Raw genomic sequence first — 22,090 nt, 5'->3', positions numbered from 1 at the left:
TTCTCCACCAGATATCAGTGGACACAATTGCAGAGCAGAAAAAGACTCACAAATGGGACTTAAATATATTGCTCTGCCAACAATGGGAGATACAAAATAATAGTACTTTACTTTTTACCAGGGGTCAAAAGGATCTGGCTCCCAATTGTTGAAGAAAGGCCAAACAATCCATAGTCTCTATAAATGTACAAGGCCTCAATTATTTGATCAAAGTACAGTGATACTTCATTGACTAAAACAAAAGAGGTAGAAATAGTCATCCTAAAGGAGACCAACCTCCTCACCAAAGAAGTACCACAACTGAGATTTTACATGTTCCTCTCACAATTGCATGCTTATAGTAAAACAAAGATGAAGTGCAGCTATTTTCCTTCATATAACTTTGAATTTTAGCCTAGAATCTAAATTTTCAGATAAGACAGGGAGTTTAATAGAAAACAAAGGAAAGTAAAGAAATATCCAAAACACATAAATCTCTATCTACACTACTATAGAGGACAAGGAGTAATTCTAATCAGATTTCTTTAACATGGTATCCCATTTCACAGATGGAAGCTGTGTGAAGGGGGTCTCTTTAATAATGCCTTACCGCCCACTACAGATAAATCCCCACTAAGACACGCTACCACTGAGGATCCACCGTCTCTAATTCAGGGTGTCGAGTCTTAAACCTTGTAGATATTCGGAGACACCAACAGACTGAGAGCAGAAGACTACACATTCTATTCCAATGTCCACAAAACCTCTTCATGAATAGACTTTTCCCTGATCTTTAGGGACTTTACATCTTAGATGTTGAGGTATTGTCTGATCATCCCCAATATCAATCAATCAATCAGGAAATTGTGAAGCACGCTACTCACCTGTGAGGCTCTCAAGGCTACAGATAGACTCCCTCCTTCCAGAGCAACCTCAAAGATGGCCTTGGCTGGTGAATGTAATAGGTATGTGGGAGACACAAGAGACACCATTAAGGAGTGATAAAAAGGTACTTTGCAGAAAATAGTAATGGTGTTATAGTCTATTCCATCCTATGAGAGGTGGTGAAGGCGGTGCTTCGGATGGAATCAATATTCCGCAAAACTAATTTTGAATGCTGGGACAACAGAAACAATTTGACCTAGAAACACAGCATCAGCAAGTAGAATCATGCTACTAACAAGATGGCTCACCATGCACACTTGCACAGGAGCTGCGAAAAATTAGTGGTGAGTTGGACAGCTCTGCATGACAGATTCAACAAAAAAGTGTTATATATATTAAACAAACTTATAATGGAAAAAGGGATAAAGCAGACAGAGGTTTGGCACATAAACTAAGTAAGGCCAAAAGAAAAAAACATATAAAATAAATAATTGATCAAGAACACACTAAATATATGATCAACCCAAAGATTTTAAAGGCATTTATGGTGTTCTATTCCTCCCTTTGAAGAGGTCAGTCAATAGACCCAATTAAACACGATGCTCATCTTTCTTTTCAATATATCCTTATTGACCTTTTAATCAAACAAACCACACTGATATCTGCATGTACCTAAACATGGGTATACAATACTGAGTGTTCACCTTCTTAATACAGCAGGCCGTAGCCCAAGTACATCAGCAGTCAGTACAATTTTATTTGGGTGTGCCCTCCCCATGTCTCTTCTGTATAATGCCCCTATCGTGAAAAATCCTACGGATCCCTGCCATGGCCCATGCCCCCAGGCTTCTGTGCTTCGGATCACCTAGCCTACCTCTCCTCCCACCCCCCTTCCCACAACACAACTCCCCCCACCCCCCTGGCCATGTCTGGTGTATAATCCCTTATGAGATACCCTGGTGGGCCGAGCCCCAACTCTCCTTTTTACCTCCCTCAATAGAACTGTGCTACCCTGCATCTCTCATCCCTTCGGTATTAACTGCCTCCCATCCTGTGTGTGTGCTCCCCCGTTACGCCACTGTCTGCTACCTCTGTTCCCCCATATTTACCAGCTCTGACACCATTGCCCTCCAGGCCTGTATGTCATCTTCTAGTTTCTCATTGCGCCTGGTCCACTGCATTTTGATCACCTTGACAGTCGTCCGCTCCTGCATATCCCGCACCCATTGTGACATACTGTGAGGCCGGCGCCCCATCCCTGATATGGCTATCCGCCGCTTTGCAAGCACCAGCCTTAAAAGGACCAGCTTTCCACTAAGATTCTTGTTCTTGGGTTGAGGCAACAATCCCAGCAATTCCACCCGGATCTCTCCTACTATCTCCCACCCTGTCGCCCCCTCAGCACCTCCACTGTCGCCCAGTACCCCTGCAGCTCAGGGCATGTCCAAGCCATGTGTATGAACGCAGCCTCTGACTCTCCGCACCAAGGGCACTGCCCGACAGCTCCGGGTAGATCTTGCGCAGCATTTTTGGGGTCAAATACGTTTTGTGGACATAGTTAAATTGAATTAATTTAAACCTCATATTTGCACTCTCTTGTTTGACCCTTTCATGGATCTTGACCCAGTCCCTGTAGGTGAAACTGTCCCCTGTCAACGCCTCCCATTTCGCTTGAATCGGCAATACCCCATTCACTTGGTCATCCCAGATCGCCCGATATATATGTGAAAACAGCTTGCGTCCTTTAGTCATCATTAGCAAAGTCTGTAGCGTCCAGGAGACCGAGGTTTCATCCGGGAACGTGGGCCAAAGGTCCCTAGCCACTTGTGCAATCTTTTCATACTGTAGGAGTTGCCAAGGACCCAGCTCAAACATCTCCCGAGCCTGTTCACGTGTGGTATATCGCGCATTATCATGTAGGTCGCCCATAATCTGGCAATCCCCCTCCAACCATCTCCGCACTGACATTGATTCAGCAATCTGCCAGAATGGCTGGACCACCCACAGGGGCATGTCCAGCGCATACGGAGCCCTCTTCAGTAAAAACACCGAGGCAGGACCACCAATTTTGTCAACGCTATCCTCCCCATAAGAGATAATGGCAGCTCCCGCCAGAAACGTACAGAACCTCTCAAACCCTCCACTACCCTGCAGATATTATGCACCAGAAATTGCTCAGCCATATCTGCCAGCCAAACCCCCAAATAGCGGGGTGCGGACCGAACCAATTGAAGTCCCACCTCTGGTAATTCCTCATCCAAACGGAAGACCAATCGTCCCAACGGAACCAACTTGGACTTTCCCTGGGTGATCTGCAATCCCGACACACTCCCAAACCCCTCCAAAGTGTTCAATAGCACCGGCACTGCCGCATCCGGGTCCCTGACATGCACCAGGGTGTTGTCCGAATACATGGACACCACGTGATTAGTCTCGCCAAAACTAATCCTGAATGGTGCCATCCTTGTTCGGAGATCAGGCACCAGTCAATCAATCAATCAATCAATCAGAGTACTTGTAGAGCATGTGACTTACCCGTGAGGGTCTCAAGGCGCTGAGGAGAGGTGGGGTGCTGCTACTGCTCGAAGAGCCAGGTCTTGAGGAGTCTTCTGAAGGCGAGTAGTTCTTGGGTCTGCCGTATGTGGGTAGGGAGGGTGTTCCAGGTCTTGGCGGCGAGGTAGGAGAAGGATCTGCTGCCGGAGGTCATTCGTTGGATGCGGGGGACAGCGGCGAGGGTGAGGCTGGCAGAGCGGAGCTGGCGGGTGGAGGTGTAGAAGCTGAGTCTGCTATTCAGGTAGGCTGGTCCGGCGTTGTGGAGTGCTTTGTGTACGTGGGTGAGGAGCTTGAAGGTGATCCTCTTGTCGACGGGGAGCCAGTGTCGGTCTCTCAGGTGGGGGGTGATGTGGCTGCAGCGGGGGACATTGACGATCAGTCGGGCAGAGGCGTTTTGGATGCGTTGTAGTCGTCGTGTTTGGCTGGGATTCCTGCGTAGAGGGCGTTGCCGTAGTCCAGTCTGCTGCTGATGAGGTGCGTGTTTCACCATTCTTTTTGTTTCGGTCGTGATCCACTTGTAGATCCTGTGGAGCATGCGGAGGGTGTTGTAACAGGAGGAGGAGACAGCGTTGACCTACTTAGCCATGGAGAGGGAAGAGTCGAGGATGAATCCTAGGTTGCATGTATGGTCAGTGGGTGTTGGTGCTGTTCCCAGTGTGGTCGGCCACCAAGAGTCGTCACAGGCTGAGGGGGTGGGTCCGAGGATGAGTACCTCCGTCTGGTCCGAGTTCAGCTTCAGACGGTTGCTCCTCATCCAGTCAGTGACGGCCTTCATTCCCTCGTGGAGGTTGGTTTTGGCAGTGTGCGGGTCCTTGGTGAGGGAGAGGATGAGCTGAGTGTCGTCGGCATAGGAGATGATGTTAAGGTCGTGATGGCGGGATACTTGTGCGAGGGGGGCCATGTAGATGTTGAACAGCGTCGGGCTGAGGGATGAGCTCTGGGGGATGCTGCAGATGTTGTCGGTGGCTTTGGATCGGAAGGGTGGGAGGTGGACGCTCTGGGTTCTGCTGGAGAGGAAGGACGTGGGCCACTCAAGGGTCTTATCTTGGATTCCGGCTACTAGGAGGCATGTCTTTAGAGTGCGATGGCAGGCCGTGTCGAAGGCGGCCGACAGGTCCAGGAGGATGAGGACTGGTGTTTCGCTATTGTCTAGTTGGCGCCTGATGTCGTCTGTGGCGGCGATGAGCGCTGTCTCGGTGCTGTCATTTTGTCTGAATTCGGACTGGGATGGGTCCAAGATGTTGTTGTCTTCCAGGTGGTGGGTCAATTGCCTGTTGGCGATTTTGTCGATGACATTTGCCGGGAACGGGAGCAGGGAGATGGGCCGTTGGCTTCTTCACCATAGCGAGTAGTAATGGCGATAGCGGACACCCCTGCCTGGTGCCTCAGTGCAGTTGGAAGGCCCGAGACACTAACGCCTCACTCTAATCCTGAGATCTCAGATTATTTATGATTATTAAACCCGGCCAACTAAATTGATATTTGATAATGATTCTTTTTACTCCAAAAATGAGACAAAGTAGTCAAATGAACAAAAGGAAAGCAACACAGGAAGTTCTTTTTATCAAAAAGTTATTATTTCCTATTATGTATCTTCTTTTGCAAGATTATAAAGGGTACATTTCAAATACAATTAATAAAAATGCAATCAGATGAAAAAAGGAATCAGTCAATTTCTCCTATAATACATCAGAGTAGAAAGTCCAAACTAAGATAAATATAACAAAATGACTTCTAATTTATACTAAAAGAAAGTCACTTGAATAATAAATAAAAATAGAATGGGACTTTGTAGTCGACGTTTCGGTCTTTATGTTTTAATCTTCAAGACCTTCTTCAGGACAAATATATTTTGCATCTAATGATGACCCCCTAAAAAGAACAAATAGTTACATATTACTAACAAGTCTATCTTTGTTACAATTATCAAAAGAAAGACATATATAACCCGTGTGCAGATAAGAGTTCAATTGAACAGATCAAATTTCTGAATTAATCTATACAAGCAACTTTCATAAAAAATTACCTAAATAGTTTGGACTTTCTACTCTGATGTATTATAGGAGAAATTGTCTGATTCCTTTTTTCATCTGATTGCATTTTTATTAATTGTATTTGAAATGTACCCTTTAAATTCTTGCAAAAGAAGATACATAATAAGAAACAATAACTTTTTGATAAAAAGAACTTCCTGCGCTGCTTTCCTTTTGTTCATTTGACTACTTTGTCTCATTTTTGGAGTAAAAATAATCAATATCAAGTATCAATTTAGTTGGCCGGGTTTAATAATCATAAATAATTCCGAGATCTGAGAACCAATCAGTTGTAATAAATTCCCTTGCTGGCATTTTTTTGACTCACTGTATCTGCCCAAGCCCGCAAGGGTATATTGGGTTACCCACCCCTTTCCTACTCACTCTAATCCTAGCACACGCCCCCGAGTACAGCAGCTGCACCAAATTGCAAGAACCGGCCTCCCACTCTCATTGCCCGCAGAACCTCCCAAAGATATGACCACCCTACAGAGTTGAACGTTTGTTCGATGTCAAGAAGTACTAGCGCGCATTCCTCCTGCTGGAGCACAGACGAGTGCCATACATGAGACAGTCGTCTGAGGTACATGGCCATGCTACGATGAGGAATGAAGCCCGCCTGGTCCGAGTGAATGAGACGTCGCATATATGGTTGGAAGCGCGCAGACATAATCCCGCTAAGGATCTTCATGTCGAGGTTAAGCAGGGATATGGGCCTATATGGCCCTGGAAGTTGATCGTCCCTGTCCGCCTTAGAAAGCATTACCACCACCACCTCATTCATGGAGGGTGGGAGTGCCTGTGACTGGAAGGCTTCGTTGTATACCTCAAGGAGGTAGTCCGCCAAGACCTTTGCGAATTTCTTATAAAATTTGGCCAGAAGGCCGTCACTACCGGGGCTCTTGGCTGATTTCAGAGAATTGATCCCTCCCAGGATTTACTCCTTCGAGAGTGGCACGCCCAGCATTTTCCCGACCTCAGCCTCCAAATAGGGGAGCTCTAGAGTAGTAAGAAAGTTCCCCAGCTCCACCCATGTTGCGGCCTGACGCCTCGCGTAGACTCCGGCCTTAAGGTCCGCCAGAGTATCCAGAATGTATACTTAATTTCAATAGAAACATTCCATCTTACTGTATCCAATTGCGTTACCAAAACTACGAGCTCTTATGAGATTTTTTAATTGTGGAAGGGTGTACCTGCCGTACTATGCTAAGCTGGTAATGCCCATCTTTTACAAGAAGAATTTGACTGATACCCAAGCAGAAATGAAGGAAACAAAATACCTGCAGGTACGGCTAGAAACAAAACCAAGGTTCCGATGTAGGAACGTGCTTTTGCAGTGGAGTCCACAGAAGAGGTTCACTGGAGTAGAAGAAGAAAGTACAGCAAGAACGGAAAGTCTACAGACAGAAAGAGAGGAAGATAGATGTAAGAGAGAACACAAATTCACTGACATTGAATTAGAAATTCTTGTTGAAAATGTGTTGCAAATTATCTTAAGCTATTTGGAAAAACATTCTTACCTGTTCCACAGGGCACTAAAAAAGATATGTCCAAGAATTCAGGAGAGAAGAAATGCATTTTGGGGTCATCCAACGTACAACAGAGGAAATACACAGGCAGTGGCATGACACAGCCGAGAAGACCGCCTTCAAGATAGTCCTCAACCTCTATCACAGATAGTTGAGAGAATCACAGAAAAAGGCCTTAGCCCAAATTAAGCTCCAATAACACAAAGTACTAATAAACATTGTCAAAGAATTCTCCAGCCCCTCAGCGGGAACACATAACATTACCCACTCACAGGAACTCTGCGACAGCCTTGCAAATCTCTTCCATGACGAGATCGCCAACATCTACAGAAACTTCAAACCCCAGCAAAGCCAACCGACTTCTTCAAGCAACACAATAACCCCACTACCACCACAGACATCCTTCTACACAAATGGAACCAGTTCGCCCCACTGGACACCACCTCCATTATGAGCGCGGTCCACTCAGGTACCTCAACTGACAATTGCCCTTACCATATCTTCATCCTAGGCGACGCACGAATCAGCCACGTACTCACCATCTTCTCCAACATCTCAATTGCCATAGGGTACCTTTCCTGAGGACTGGAAACATGCAGAAGTCAACGCCCTAGTAAAGAAACCATCGGCAGACCCCAGCAAACTCATCAACTAAACACCAATCTCTCTGCTCCTGTACTCAGCTAAAGTATTTAAAAAAAGCCATCAACCAAGAACTCTCCTCACATCTGGAGTGGAACCTCCTACTAGACTCCTCCCAATTCGGATTCTGCAGCAACCATAGCACTGAGACAGCCCTCATCATAACTACTGACGACATCCAAGCCCTACTCAACAGAGGAAAGGCTGCGGTTCTGATCTTCATAGACCTCATGGCAGCCTTCAATACAATCACCCCCTACACACTCATCACAAGGCTGCACAACTAGGCATCCAAAGAGCCGCTCTCAGATGGATCACCCCTTTCCTTACTGGAAGTACGCAAAAAGAGTGCCTTTGACCCTTCATCTCGAGACCCAAGGAAGTAAGCTGTGGAGTACTCCAACAAGAATACTCGCTCAACCCCGCCCTCTTTAACATTTATATAACACGTCTGGCCAGCTTCGCCAAAACTTACACAATCAAAATCAGATCCTACGTCAATGCCACATAACTCATCCTCTCCCTCTCTGAAGACACCACCAACACTAAGACCAACTTCTTGACAGATAAAGGACAACTGCCTAAAGCTCAAAGCGGACAAGAAAGAGATACTGATTTTGGAAACAAAATCTCCCCATGGAACATCCTGGTGGCCCTCATAACATGGACCTACTCCTACCCCTGCTGACCAATCTAGGAACTTAAAAGACACACAATTGATGGACAGAATGTAGAATAAATCAAAACATTCACCCCAGTCAAGTGATCTGGGTTAAATCCATAATTCTTTTGCTCACCATGCCAACCCAGTTTAGACCTTGCCATATGCAAATCAGTCTTGACTCTGTGCCTCATGGGAACAGTCCAGCCCGAACTGCTGAGCCTGGTCCTCCTTGGACCCGAAACAAGCATCCTAGGACCGGTTTCAGGGTTTCACCCCTCATCAACCAGGATAGCTTGAATCCAGTGGCACAGTGAGCCCGGGATCCAGGTCTGGGCATACCCAGCGCACTCAGGCTGGGAAAGCAAAAGATACACAATTGATGGATGAAATGCAAAACAAATAAAAACATTCACCCCCAGTCAAGTGATCTGGGTTATATCCATCATTTCTTTACTCACCATGCCACCCCAGTTGAGACCTGGCCATATGCAATTCAGTCTTGAACCTGTGCTTCGTGGGAACAGTCTAGCCCGAACTGCCAAGCCAGGTCCTCCTTGGACCGGAAACAAGCATCCTAAGACTGGTTTCAGGGTTTCAGCTCTCATCAGCCAAGATAGCTTGAATCCAGTGCACAGTGAGCCCAGGACCCACGTCTGGGCATACACGACGCACTTAGGGTGAGAAAGCAAAAGACACACAATTGATGGACGGAAATCAGAACAAATCAAAACATTCACCCCCAGTCAAGTGATCTGAGTTAACTCCTTCATTCTTTTGCTCACCATGCCACCCCAGTTTAGACCTGGCCATATGCAAATCAGCTTTGACCCTGTGCCTCACGGCAACAGTCCAGAATGAACTGCCAAGCCAGGACCTCCTTGGACCAGAAACAAGCATCCTAAGGTTGATTTTGGGGTTTCCCCCCTCATCAGTCAGGATACCTTGAATCCAGTGGCACTGTCAGCCTGGGACCCACGTCTGGGCATACGCAGCGCACTTAGGGCGAGAAAGCAAAAGACACACAATTGATGGATGGAATGTAGAACAAATCAAAACATTTACCCCCAGTCAAGTGATCTGCATTACATCCATCATTCCTTTGCTCCCCATGCCACCCCAGTTTAGACCTGGCTATATGCAAATCAGTCTTGACCCTGTGCCTCATGGGAATAGTCCAGTCCGAACTGTGGAGCCAGGTCCTCCTTGGACCGGAAACAAGCATCCTAGGACCGGTTTCGGGGTTTCACCCCCTCATCAGCCATGATAGCTTAAATCCAGTGGCACAGTGAGCTCGGGACCCAGGTCTGGGGATAACTAGTGCACTTAGGGTGAGAGAGCGAAAGACACAAATTGATGGACGGAATGGAGAACAAAGAAAACATTCACCCCCAGTCAAGTGATCTGGGTTAAATCCATCATTCTTTTGCTAACCATGCCATCCCAGTTTAGACCGGGCCATATGCAAATCAGTCTTGACCCTGTGCATCATGGGAACAGTCCAGTCCGAACTGTCAAGCCAGGTCCTCCTTGGACCTGAAACTAGCATCCTAGGACCGGTTTTGGGGTTTCACCCCTCATCAGCCAGGATAGCTTGAATCCAGTGCCACAATGAGCCTGGGACCCACGTCTGGGCATATGCTGCGCACCTAGGGCGAGAAAGCAAAAGACACAAAATTGATGGACAGAATGCAGAACAAATCAACACATTTACCCCCAGTCAAGTGATCCTGGTTAAATCGATCATTCTTTTGCTCGCCATGCCAACCTAGTTTAGACCTGGCCATATGCAAATCAGTCTTGCCCCAGTGCCTCATGGAAACAGTCCAGCCCGAACTGCCAAGCCAGGTCCTCATTGGACCGAAAACAAGCATCCTACGACCGGTTTTGGGGTTTTACCCCTCATCAGCCAGGATAGCTTGAATCCAGTTTCACAGTGAGCCCGGGACCCACGTCTGGGCATACCCGGCGCACTTAGGGCAAATAGATGGACAGAATGGAGAACAAAGAAAACATTCACCCCAGTCAAGTGATCTGGGTTGAAACGATCATTCTTTTGCTCACCATGCCACCCCAGTTTAGACCTGGCCATATGCAAATAAGTCTTGACCTTCTGCCTCATGGGACCAGTCCAGCCCAGGAACTTAGGCATCATTTTTGACAACAAGTTAACCATGACGACTCACGTCAAATTGTAGTGTAGTTCCTATTATCCCAATAGGCTCTGCGCATTGGAATAATACCTCCAATAGTATAGACCTAGACCAGACGTTAACTAGGTCTTCTACTGTTGATATTAGACTTAAAGTTTTGGGTTTGCCAGCTAGCTCAGAGTTCACTAGAAACTTTCTCGAATAGGCAAGGAGGAGTTGAACCTCCCTGGATAGACAAGAAGGGATTTAGTTTCTGACAACCATAGAACATGACAACTTTGCTCTCCCCTAATCAAGAGTGTATCTCTAGAGTCGTGTGAAAACAAAAGACAACTTATTTTACTCAGTCAGTACGTGCATTCTTAGTTTCACCAGTTTGTAGAGAAAAGGAAGAGACGGGCGTGTTCAATAAAAGATGTTATTTATTGATCAGTCTCTTTTCTCGTACAAGAGAAATGAATCGATATTATTGCAATACTTATGGTTAAGTAAAGTGCATACAATAAAAGCAGAAGTATAAAATAATACTGTAAAAGCATTGATATGGTTTCTAAGCCATATGCTATTTAAAATGGATAGAATATATACATACACATATACATTCGACTAATCGTACTCAACTGGTGCTTCTAACCACGCCTACCCCGGTGTACCTGACCTAAGCCTAATACGTGGGCTGGAGTAGAAAGTAGCAGTTTGAGTTAAGTTTGTTTTGCCAAGTGACTGACTCAAGAATTCTCTGCAAGGGGTTATTCAGTTCTGTACCTGAGATCTAGGATGGTTGAGGGATGGTATCTCTCGTCTGTGGTCTCGATATTCCAAGCTGCCTGCAAGGGCTGCTCGGAAGCGCCGGAGCTGGATTTCTCGGCAGGAGAAAGGCAGCGTCTCGTTCTCAGCGCGTCAGGAAGGCGGGGCAGCGCCAGTGGGCTTCGCTCTCTGCTGGGCTTCGGCAAGTCTCGCTGCTCCGATCTCGTCACCACCGCGTGTGTTTGCTTAAGGCAATGTCGGTAATATTTATACCTGTAAGGTGCCGAGATTGACGTAAGGATGGACATAGATACGTCAATAAGGATGTCATACGAGCTGGTCGTTAGCACATTCTTTTACTGAAGTTCTTTGAGAAATCAAAACAATGGCCGCAGGGATTTTCCCAGGTTGTCATAGGTTTGATTTGTTTTGAGAACTCCGTATGCCTTATCAGGGGCTGGAGGAATATTGCTTGCCTAATTAGATGGCAAGCGTTATGACCTAATCAGATAACGCGCTCCTGTGCCGTGGTCTGGCTTAATCAGATAACGGTTTCTGCATCATGGGATGGCTGCTAGTTAATTTGTTAACCAGAATAGGGTCAGGAAAAGGGGGATCTATACAGAACCTATAGGAATACATCACACCCACTCCACGCTAACTATGGCCATATTTACGAATCTAGGCATAGTAAAACATACTGTAGAGTATCGTGTATACCTTACCACCCCAAAATACACATAATGCATTTTGAAATTATGTAATGTACGGGAAAAAAATAGTCACATGTACTATATGCACTCAAGCAGTAGAATATTGCTAAATTAATCACGCATATGTATACATTATTAGTAATTGAATATGAGAATTACACATGAAATGGCTCTTAATACAGAAGAAAAGTTCGAGACCACTTCATCACAGTTCAAAAATATTTATGAACATACCAGCGGGCAGCTAATGTCTATGAAGTTTATTCAAAAATAGAAATTAGTTCTCTAAGAATAGTTCTTACTTTAAGCAGAAGATAAGTGTCCCGAAAAAATTATAAAAATATTTTGGGGCTGCTAAAAAAAAATTGCTGTCCGTGAACTGGAGGAAAAATTGTGCTTGCTACTTTAATATTAAAGTTGAAGGCCAAAGTCAAGGTGTCGGGAACGCCGTGTGCTAGCTTGCTCAAGAGTCGTTATTTCTGCTCTGGTGAGAACATCATATCATTGAGACTGCTGAAAAAGCTGTCAACAGCTTCCTGTGAGAGTTCCACTAACTCGGAATAAGATGTAACCATGCATTCATGTGCATGATTGTCTCCATTGACGTTTTGAGTAGTATTGCTGACAGAAGGTCGTACCTGATCGATGCTGCTTTCATCTTGATCTTCACTACCCCTCAATCGTAGTGGTGAAGTTTCCACGAATGCCGTCATCAGGATTGGCAGCCGTTGAGGGCAGCACAATGCATGAGCCGTTACCGGACCCAACAATGTTTCTGCATCCATTGGCGCATCCGATTGTAGCGTCAGACAGGTGTCCAACACGCATTCTTCTCCACACAGCATGCACCTTAATACAGGTAAAACACATCTTTGCCATATCGGCCGAAATGAAAGAAACCAAGTCATGTTCAGGTCTCTAAGCCGGGTTAGTCCCAGGATTTTTGATATCCGGTCCCGGTATCCAATGGCTCGGATTGTTTCTTCCCTTGTCGCAGGTGTTTTGTCTGTGACATGGTTTGCCATAACGAAATATAAGGACCAAGAATAGGATTCCTGCAATTAGTCCCAAAATGAGGGGAACTCCTCCAAAAATCGAATGGACGAGGTCTGGAAAAATACCCAGTATGGCTTTGAATGGTGTTAATGCCCCTGAAAACAATGTCTTAAATACATTTGAGACTCCACTGGTATCAGAAATATTTAAGATTTCATTCAGGATTTCTGCGAAATGTATGGGGGAATTAGTTGATAACAATGAGTGAATCTCTGCAGTCGTCCTTGCGACTAGGAGATCATACGTTTCTTTTGATGACGTGAGCCTGGTCGGCGTCTGAAGAAGCACTGTTTTCATTCTGCTTAAAGTATCAATTCGAATAAAAGTAATTTTCAAGTTAGGCCATGTCCTTGCCTCCCTGTCTGGAAAGGAGCTGGGGAACAATAAGCGTCCACAGCACATGACATTCGCAGTCGTACTTATGAGATAAGGAACCCCGGGCAGTAGACTACAACATCTGCGATCCACAATTAGGATGTAACTCCCGTTATAGAGTCTTTTAAAGAATGGTTCTATCTGTGTTGCAGGTGTGCCTAGCTGGTGACATGAAAGGTTATTTGAGTTCCCTTCACAGGCTCCATGCAAACTAAATCCATTACACAGAAGTGTACCGCTTAGTGACATTGCACAATTATTGCCACTAAGGAACACTTTCTGTCCTTTATTACTGACACATGCATGTGAATAGGTCAAGTTCCATGTTGACTTAATGTACCCTTTTCCCAATTTTTCGTACATGCCAGCCTGTATATATTTTTGGCAGTATTGAAACCTGAAAGTAGATATCGGAATATTAATTATCCCATGTATTATCCATTCAATGACAGGTCGTTCTGACATTGTCAATGGTAATCTCTCGAGTTTCTCAATGCTCAGGATTGTATAATCAGCACCCTTTTGTGCCATACTGATTTGTTTATCAGTAAGGTTAAAGATATTGAATAGTGACGTTGTGTTGATTAAACGCCAAGGCACATAGCCTGAACGCAGATTTTGTAACGTCCATCCAAGCTGTATAATAGAACGCAATTGCGACTGACCGTGTTGTAACAACAGTAAGTCTTGCGATATTATGTCGATTGCTGAAGACACAATGCTGTCCAATGAAACAATTCTGGAGGACAGAGTCATTAACCCATTGTCCACTACAGAAAGCGATTTTTCCAAATTAATATGGTCAATTTCCCGTATACTTTCTGCTGTCTCAATTTGAGTTATCTTCCAGGCCTCGTTGTAAGCTGCATATATAGAGGCTGCTATGAAGCGTTTTTGACGCTGTTTGCGCGGTCCCATAATGAAATCACGCAAGTCAGCACCATCAGTAAGTAAAGTTAGGTGTTGCTTAATTTCTGTCAGTGTGGAAGTTTGTAGCCATTGAAGGCAGAGTTTGCCCACACTGTAGGTGGTGATTATCCCTGGGTGTTGTCTTTGGGAATATCTAGGGTCTGGCCTGGTCAATGTGAACCCCTGTGTTTTGTTCAGGAATCTGTCTTGACAGTTATTAGTATCTGTGGGCCAGATTAACCATTGTTTCCAATCAGGATTTCTTCTGTTTTGGTTTAATACATAGTTTACGTCTATCTCTTCATCTGCAGAGTTATTGCTGTTCATTGTTGGTTTTGGAATAGACGGTTTATTTAAGTCTTTGATTTTGGCTAATCCAAGACAGGTAGTTTGTTGAATAGTGTCATTCAAGAATATAATTTGTTCTGGGATCATGCAGGCTCTAAACAATGATTCTACACCCTGAACTTGCCATTCTCTTGTACCCCAAACACTTTTCACTTCCACATTTTTGTCCCAATAATCAAAACCAAATGTATTCATTTGTTCAAAAAATGAGTCCGAATATATCAATTTTGTGTTTGTAAGCATGGTTTTTGTTCCTGTCTTATTTGACAATTTAAAATAAAATGTTTCAGCTTTACTTGTATTGAACCCTGAAAAATATGAATATTTGTCATAAAAGGTTCTTGAGCTTCCTTTTGGAGGGGTTGCACAATGTTCCCATTGATTATAATTTAAAACATTTCTAGGTTGTGCAGATTTATGTAGAAAATGATTACCATAGTGGTTGTAGCAGTACATACTATCATAATTAGACGAACCCTGCAAATAATCATGTTTGGTAAATTTAGCAGACATCACTAGGTCAGACATCATGTCATTAATACTTTCAAAGTCCCAATCATCAGCAAATGAGTTTGGTTTTACAAAGTCACTCAACGAGATCTTGATTTGGTGTGGATATTTGAGGATTTCAACCGGACCATAAATTTCATAGTCAGTATTGTCCCATGCTACGCCACCCGGTATTGGATTGGCTGTGAAGTTGACTGAAGAAAGTTCTCTTTTCTCGACGTGTGAAGACGTGTGTGGCTTGAGGATCAAGTTGATTTTCTGGCTTGCTGTGTCCATTTTTGCATATTTTCCCTCAATGAAGCGTCCCAAGCATAGTACCATGATGAGCCAAACTATGAGGATAAATACACAAAAGGACACCCAAAATTCAATCCATGGAGAAATCAGATAGGTTTCTTTCAGTTGTTTCAAAAGTTCCTTAGCTTTGTCTTTAAGGGTTTTTGTTGATGGCTGTGTCTTTGATTCACTGAGGTCTTCAGAGGAATCATTGAAGTTTATGAAGTAGCCGGATGCTGTTCTATCAATTGTTCCAATTGCTTCAGGATTACTGTTTCTGGCATATTCATTTGTTACTTCATTGTAGGTTGGTGTGTCTCTACTAAACGTTTTTATTTGGGTTTTCAGAGGTGTGAGTTCCATTGCATTGTTGCATAGTCTTTGTTGTTGTTCTGTAGGCGTTTCGAATGTGATTAGCCTTTTAGTTAGCACCTCTGTATTTGTAGCAAACCTCGGTGTTCTACTACTTATCGGGAGTCCACTTGGCCTACTGTTTGTTATCGGCCACATGATTGTGGTTTTACCAGGTCGATGGATACAACTCGGTTCTCCTTTTTACCAGCAAGCGGCGGTAGTACAACTGATCTTGTCCCGTTGATGGACAAGACAGGAACTGCTTTTCTGTAAGAAGGCCCAAATTCCTTCTTTACCGCGATCTTTTCTCTGACTAGATCCCCGATTTTTGGAATCCAGACAGGTCTTGCTGGGACAGGCGGTGTTTCTTCAGTGGTTGTTGGCTGTTGTTTCAACTTTATGTTGCTCAGGTCTTTTCTTGTTTCGTTTAAGTCCTGCAAAATAGCCAAACGATCTTTGATATCAAAGCTTTTTTCTTCTTTCACCACTGAAGTCTGACTGTCAAGATCTAAGACTAACATCCTAGTCCCAAACAATAATTCGTACGGACTGAATCCCTTCAGAGAATTTCTTGGCAGGTTGTTTAGACTACGTTGGACACTTATTAGATGTTTGACCCACCCAGCTCCCGAACCTAATACCTTTGCTGTTATAGATCGCTCTCTGCCTTTGGTTTTTTCTTTACACCATCCCGTATCCCTCAGGAAGGAAGTGAGAAGATTCCCGCAAATGCAATGCTCTTTCTGGCCAAGCACTCCCCACAAACCCGAGAGGCAATGGAAAGATATTGGTCAGTACGTAGCATGCTTCTAGCGTATATGCCATTATAGACTTGCAAATCTTGATATAACAGTTCCTGGCGTCAGCCGAAAGTTGGGGTCTACATTATAAGTGAAAACTAGTCTCTGTATGTTAATACGACGCATTTTTCATATTGGGTTTATTTTTTATTGTTGATCCTTTCTGGTGTGAAACGCCAAGGTAATATACCGTTTCTTTCACCACTGCGATTTCTGTTACAGTTTGGGCAGTTTTTTACAAAAATCGTATGATGCAGGCCCATGCCTGGCCACCAGTACACTGATTGTAATTCTTCCAGAGAATCTTTTAGTTTGAGGTGTCTGAGACCCTCGCCCATATGTGCGTCTGCTATTAACAAGCCTCTCCTGTCCATGTTTGGAATCACTCTATCCCCCACTCCAGGGATTCGAGCAAAAGGAACGGAGTTTGCATCGATTATGTATGTATATTTGAGTGGGTAACTGATCGGTAACGCTGAGCAGTCGCCTTTTGATGACGTTTTCACCGCCAGCATTGTTTCACCGTCAATGTATTTTACTGCACGCTTTTTTCTAGCTACGGAAGCCGATTCAGTTGCTACCGCTGTGGCTTTCTCAGCCAATGAATTCCCTGCAACGTGAACGCCATCACGCTGATGACTCAGTGAATGTATCACGTGAGTCTTTGGTAGTTCTTTTTTTAACAGAACTATTTGTTCCCAAAGCAGTTTTTGCTTTATTGTTGCACCTGTGTCATCTTTGTAACCGTTTTGAATCCATTTCTGCAAATCGCTGTTATATGATTTGACGCAGTAATATGAATCGGACACTATGAGTGTCGGGAATTCGCGATCTGCATTATCTAGCGCCATTTTCAATGCTATTATTTCAGTCTGTTGTTCTGAATTAGTTTCTACTGAGTGTGTTTTTTGTTAATAGAGGTCTTAGTTTACCTCCGTGCCACACTTCTTTTGTAATCTCACATGTGGGGTTGTATGCTTGTTCTCCCCAAACGGGGGGTTGAGCATGTCCGTCTGTATAGATTACACAAGCGTACTGTCGTAAGGGCAGAATGTCGATTGGCAGAGGGAATGTTCTTTCATATTCTAGATATTTTAGTTCCTTTAGTTCCGGATCAAAGTAGTATTTTACTTTGTCCATTGTAATGGAATTCACCCATTGTATCCATTCCGGATTCAATGCTGTTGTTGGTAAATTACACGGGGTTGTTAATGCCTCAAAGGCTGATTCTGCTGTTCTGACTGTGATGTGTCTACCGTCAGCTTTATCTTTTTCTCTAGCTATTGCGGTTTGAACTGCATGAACAATGTTTTCTTTAATGCTGAATTTCTTTTCAGCTTCTGTGTACAAGTGTGATTTGAATGCAATTGGTACCTTTTCTCCCTCGTTAGGGGTCAGGTAAGTGAATCCGCATCTTCCTGGGATGACTCGAATCACAAGGTTGCGTGTGTTATCACGTGTTTCTAATTTTGTTTTAATTAACATATCTGTTTGTAAGGATCTCAGAATTTCTGTGTGTATTTGAGTCCAATTGGTTTTTTTAAAATCTGGTTTTATTAGATCATAAAGGGGTTTGACCCTTTCTGCGTAATTTGCAATGTATGTTCTTCCGAAATTTAGGAAGCCTAGAATTGACTGTAGGTTTTTTAGTGTTCTAGGTGCTTGGAGTACGGCACATTTCTCTAGGAAATTGTCAGCCAGGCTTTTGCCTTCACTTGATAATTCATATCCTAAGAACAGGACTGTTAGATGGGCAATTCTAGATTTTTTAAAGTTGAATTTGTAACCCTCTGCTGCGAACCCAAGTATTATGGTGTTCACTCTCTTCAAGTGAGTATCCAAGTCATCATCTGTTAGGTATATGTCATCGACATAAGATAATGCTTCGTCATCATATGTTTGTAGTAACTCTGTTACTCTCGCTGAGAATAATCCTGGGCTGTTCTTGTACCCCTGGGGTAACCGACAGAATTCTTTTTGAGCGCCATTTATTGAGAACGCTGACAAGTATCTGCTCTCTGGTGCTATATTTTGACAAAAGAATCCATTAGAGATGTCTAATGTTGTTTTATATTTTTTGCGCACTATGTTATTCATTAGTGCAGCACTATGCGAGTTTTGCACTGCAAAAGTTTTGCAACATGAGTTAAGGTGTCTGTAATCCAAAACTAGACGATATGAATTGTCTGGTTTGGAGACAGGAAACAAAGGGTTGTTCATTTGTGAGGTGCAAGTTTCAATCACCCCCTGGTATTCTAGTTGATCTAGAATTTCTTTTACCTGTTTTTTAGCTTCTTGCTTGATTGGAATGCCTTTGTGCAGTAGGTTGTGATTTTAACTGGATTTTGTGTGGAGGAGATTCCTCATCCCATCCCACATGATTTTTATATAAAGCAGGAGCTTGAGCTACTGCCCACTTTCTTGCAAGTGTATATTTTTTATGAATTGGAATATGATTTGAGAAGGCAGGCATAATTATTTCTTCACCATGTGGGCACTCCCTGACAAACTCTGGTCACCAGTCTTTTTCAGCTAGAAGGATGTCATAGCCCTTGGAGAGATTATCCCAAAAAAGGCCCCTTATTTTTCTAGTCTTATCCCCTTCTATACGTAAAGTTATTTCATATATTTTGTGAGGTTTGCTAACTCTGGTGTCTGCAGTTTCCACTTGAATGTATTCATTCGTGTCCACTGTCTCCAGATGATTCATAAGGACTTTGCGTGCTATGCTCACTTCTGCTGCGCTGTCTAGCATTGTCTGAGCCCACTCTCCGTTTTTCAGCTGTGTCCTCAGTATTCTCGGCATTGTTGAATACTTTAATACTGGCAACCTTCTTCTTTGGAAACTGTAATTTTTTATTTGGATGAGCAGGTTCCTTGTCTTTGGACTTGACGTGCCCTTCCCTGGGTTCCGATCGTCCTCTTCTTTCCGATTTCTGCGAGGAAGTCTGAAAAGATTGAGAGGGACGTGTATCAAAATCTTGATATCTATCAGGTTTCTTTATGTTATCCCTATTTCTAAGGTTGTATCTTTTCACAGAGGGCTCTCTTTGGGGAGACTTGGGTCCTTGGTCCGGAGATCTTTCTCTCCGCCGAGGAGACCTTCCTCTGGACTGGAATCTTTTTTCTTTTGGATTGGATTGTTTGTTTCCATCCCAGTTCTTCTTTTGACTGTTTAGATTATTTTTAATAAATACTTTTTCAGGACTTTCAATTAGTTGGGGCTGCACTGGTATTCCACCCAAACTATCTCTACCTAGTTCTTCATAGGATTTTTCTATAATTCTGGCAATTTCAGCTGGTTGGTCTGCTATATCTGTCTCTTTTAACCTCTGGCGGATCGCCACATTCGCTGCTTCTCCTTTTATGTTGGCTAGTAATATTGCCGAGACCTGCTTGAAGTCTTTTAGTAATTTCATACCGAGAGTTAAAGCGGGTTCTGGACCGTATTCGTCTTGAATTTGTTTTAGCACATCTGGTATTACTGACATGGATGGAACTCCATGTGTTTTTGTGTAAATGGAAGCAAAGACTGTACCCCAAGTGTCACAGTCCTCCACGTGTGGTGCGATTCCCATTGGAAGACAGATAGTCAGAATCCTGTGTTTTTCTACCGGGGTGGTATCTGGAAATACCGCCTCTATTTGGGTGATTTTTTGTGCTAACCAGAATGGTATTTGTTCCCGTTTAGCTGGTACTTTACCTAGGCAGGACTGTATGTTCTGTGGTGTAATATTATTTGTGTTCCCCTGATGAGGGGTCAGCTGTGGAATTTTAATTACTGGTTGGACAGTTGAAGTCCGCATTACATATTGGACTAATTGTCTATATATTTTAATTAATTGTTTTAGTTGTACTAAAAGATCTGCTGCAGACATTCTTTCGATGTCTGGATGTGGTGTGCATCCGGCTAGGACCGGCCACGTTGCTCCTGGTCTACCTAGTGGACCGAGCCTGGTGATGTGATTATTATGTTTTAGGGCGCCATTAAACAAGAGCAGGTGCTCTTGGAATTTGAGTGGTACTTCCACTTCCTCGAAAGGAGTGTACTCATTAGGAGGTTCCTCTATTTTATAATAGTGGAAGTCCTTTGTTACAGCATTAGCTGCTGGAAAGTTTATCCATGAATAGAATACCTCTGTCTGCCGATATTCGTGTGCCTCAATTACGAATATGACTGTACCACCTCTTGGTGTCAGTCCATTTTCTATAAGTTTTAACGTTATAGATCTTCTTATGTTGACCGGGATGAGTTTTATATCCGGGTCTGCTTCTTGCATAGTATTATCAGCTTCTATTAGTTCAGCTGCTAATCTAACTCTCTCTCTTTCATCGTCACTTTCTGACATTTTACTGTCAGGAAGGTTATTCTGTTTGTTTGCAGATCAGGTTCCTTATGGAAACAAAGATTAGATGCACAATATTTTGGAACAGTGTATCCTTCAACGTTGATTGAACCAAGAACCATACATAGGAGTTCCCTCCTGCGAGGTTTGGCGGATTTTACCTCTCACCCACTCCAGACGTCTTTGGAGTATTATGGGAAAAAAGGGTCTGAGTGAAAGAGCACGACTGAGTTACTCAAAAGTCTTGCGTTAGTTTTATCGCCTTTCCAAACGTTGGGCGCCATGTAGTGTAGTTCCTATTATCCCAATAGGCTCTGCGCATTGGAATAATACCTCCAATAGTATAGACCTAGACCAGACGTTAACTAGGTCTTCTACTGTTGATATTAGACTTAAAGTTTTGGGTTTGCCAGCTAGCTCAGAGTTCACTAGAAACTTTCTCGAATAGGCAAGGAGGAGTTGAACCTCCCTGGATAGACAAGAAGGGATTTAGTTTCTGACAACCATAGAACATGACAACTTTGCTCTCCCCTAATCAAGAGTGTATCTCTAGAGTCGTGTGAAAACAAAAGACAACTTATTTTACTCAGTCAGTACGTGCATTCTTAGTTTCACCAGTTTGTAGAGAAAAGGAAGAGACGGGCGTGTTCAATAAAAGATGTTATTTATTGATCAGTCTCTTTTCTCGTACAAGAGAAATGAATCGATATTATTGCAATACTTATGGTTAAGTAAAGTGCATACAATAAAAGCAGAAGTATAAAATAATACTGTAAAAGCATTGATATGGTTTCTAAGCCATATGCTATTTAAAATGGATAGAATATATACATACACATATACATTCGACTAATCGTACTCAACTGGTGCTTCTAACCACGCCTACCCCGGTGTACCTGACCTAAGCCTAATACGTGGGCTGGAGTAGAAAGTAGCAGTTTGAGTTAAGTTTGTTTTGCCAAGTGACTGACTCAAGAATTCTCTGCAAGGGGTTATTCAGTTCTGTACCTGAGATCTAGGATGGTTGAGGGATGGTATCTCTCGTCTGTGGTCTCGATATTCCAAGCTGCCTGCAAGGGCTGCTCGGAAGCACCGGAGCTGGATTTCTCGGCAGGAGAAAGGCAGCGTCTCGTTCTCAGCGCGTCAGGAAGGCGGGGCAGCGCCAGTGGGCTTCGCTCTCTGCTGGGCTTCGGCAAGTCTCGCTGCTCCGATCTCGTCACC

The sequence above is a fragment of the Lissotriton helveticus genome, chromosome 6 (assembly GCF_964261635.1).
Source record: "Lissotriton helveticus chromosome 6, aLisHel1.1, whole genome shotgun sequence".
NCBI lineage: Eukaryota > Metazoa > Chordata > Amphibia > Caudata > Salamandridae > Lissotriton > Lissotriton helveticus.
The sequence above is the reverse complement of the archived record's forward strand: the minus strand, read 5'-3'. Positions refer to the sequence as shown.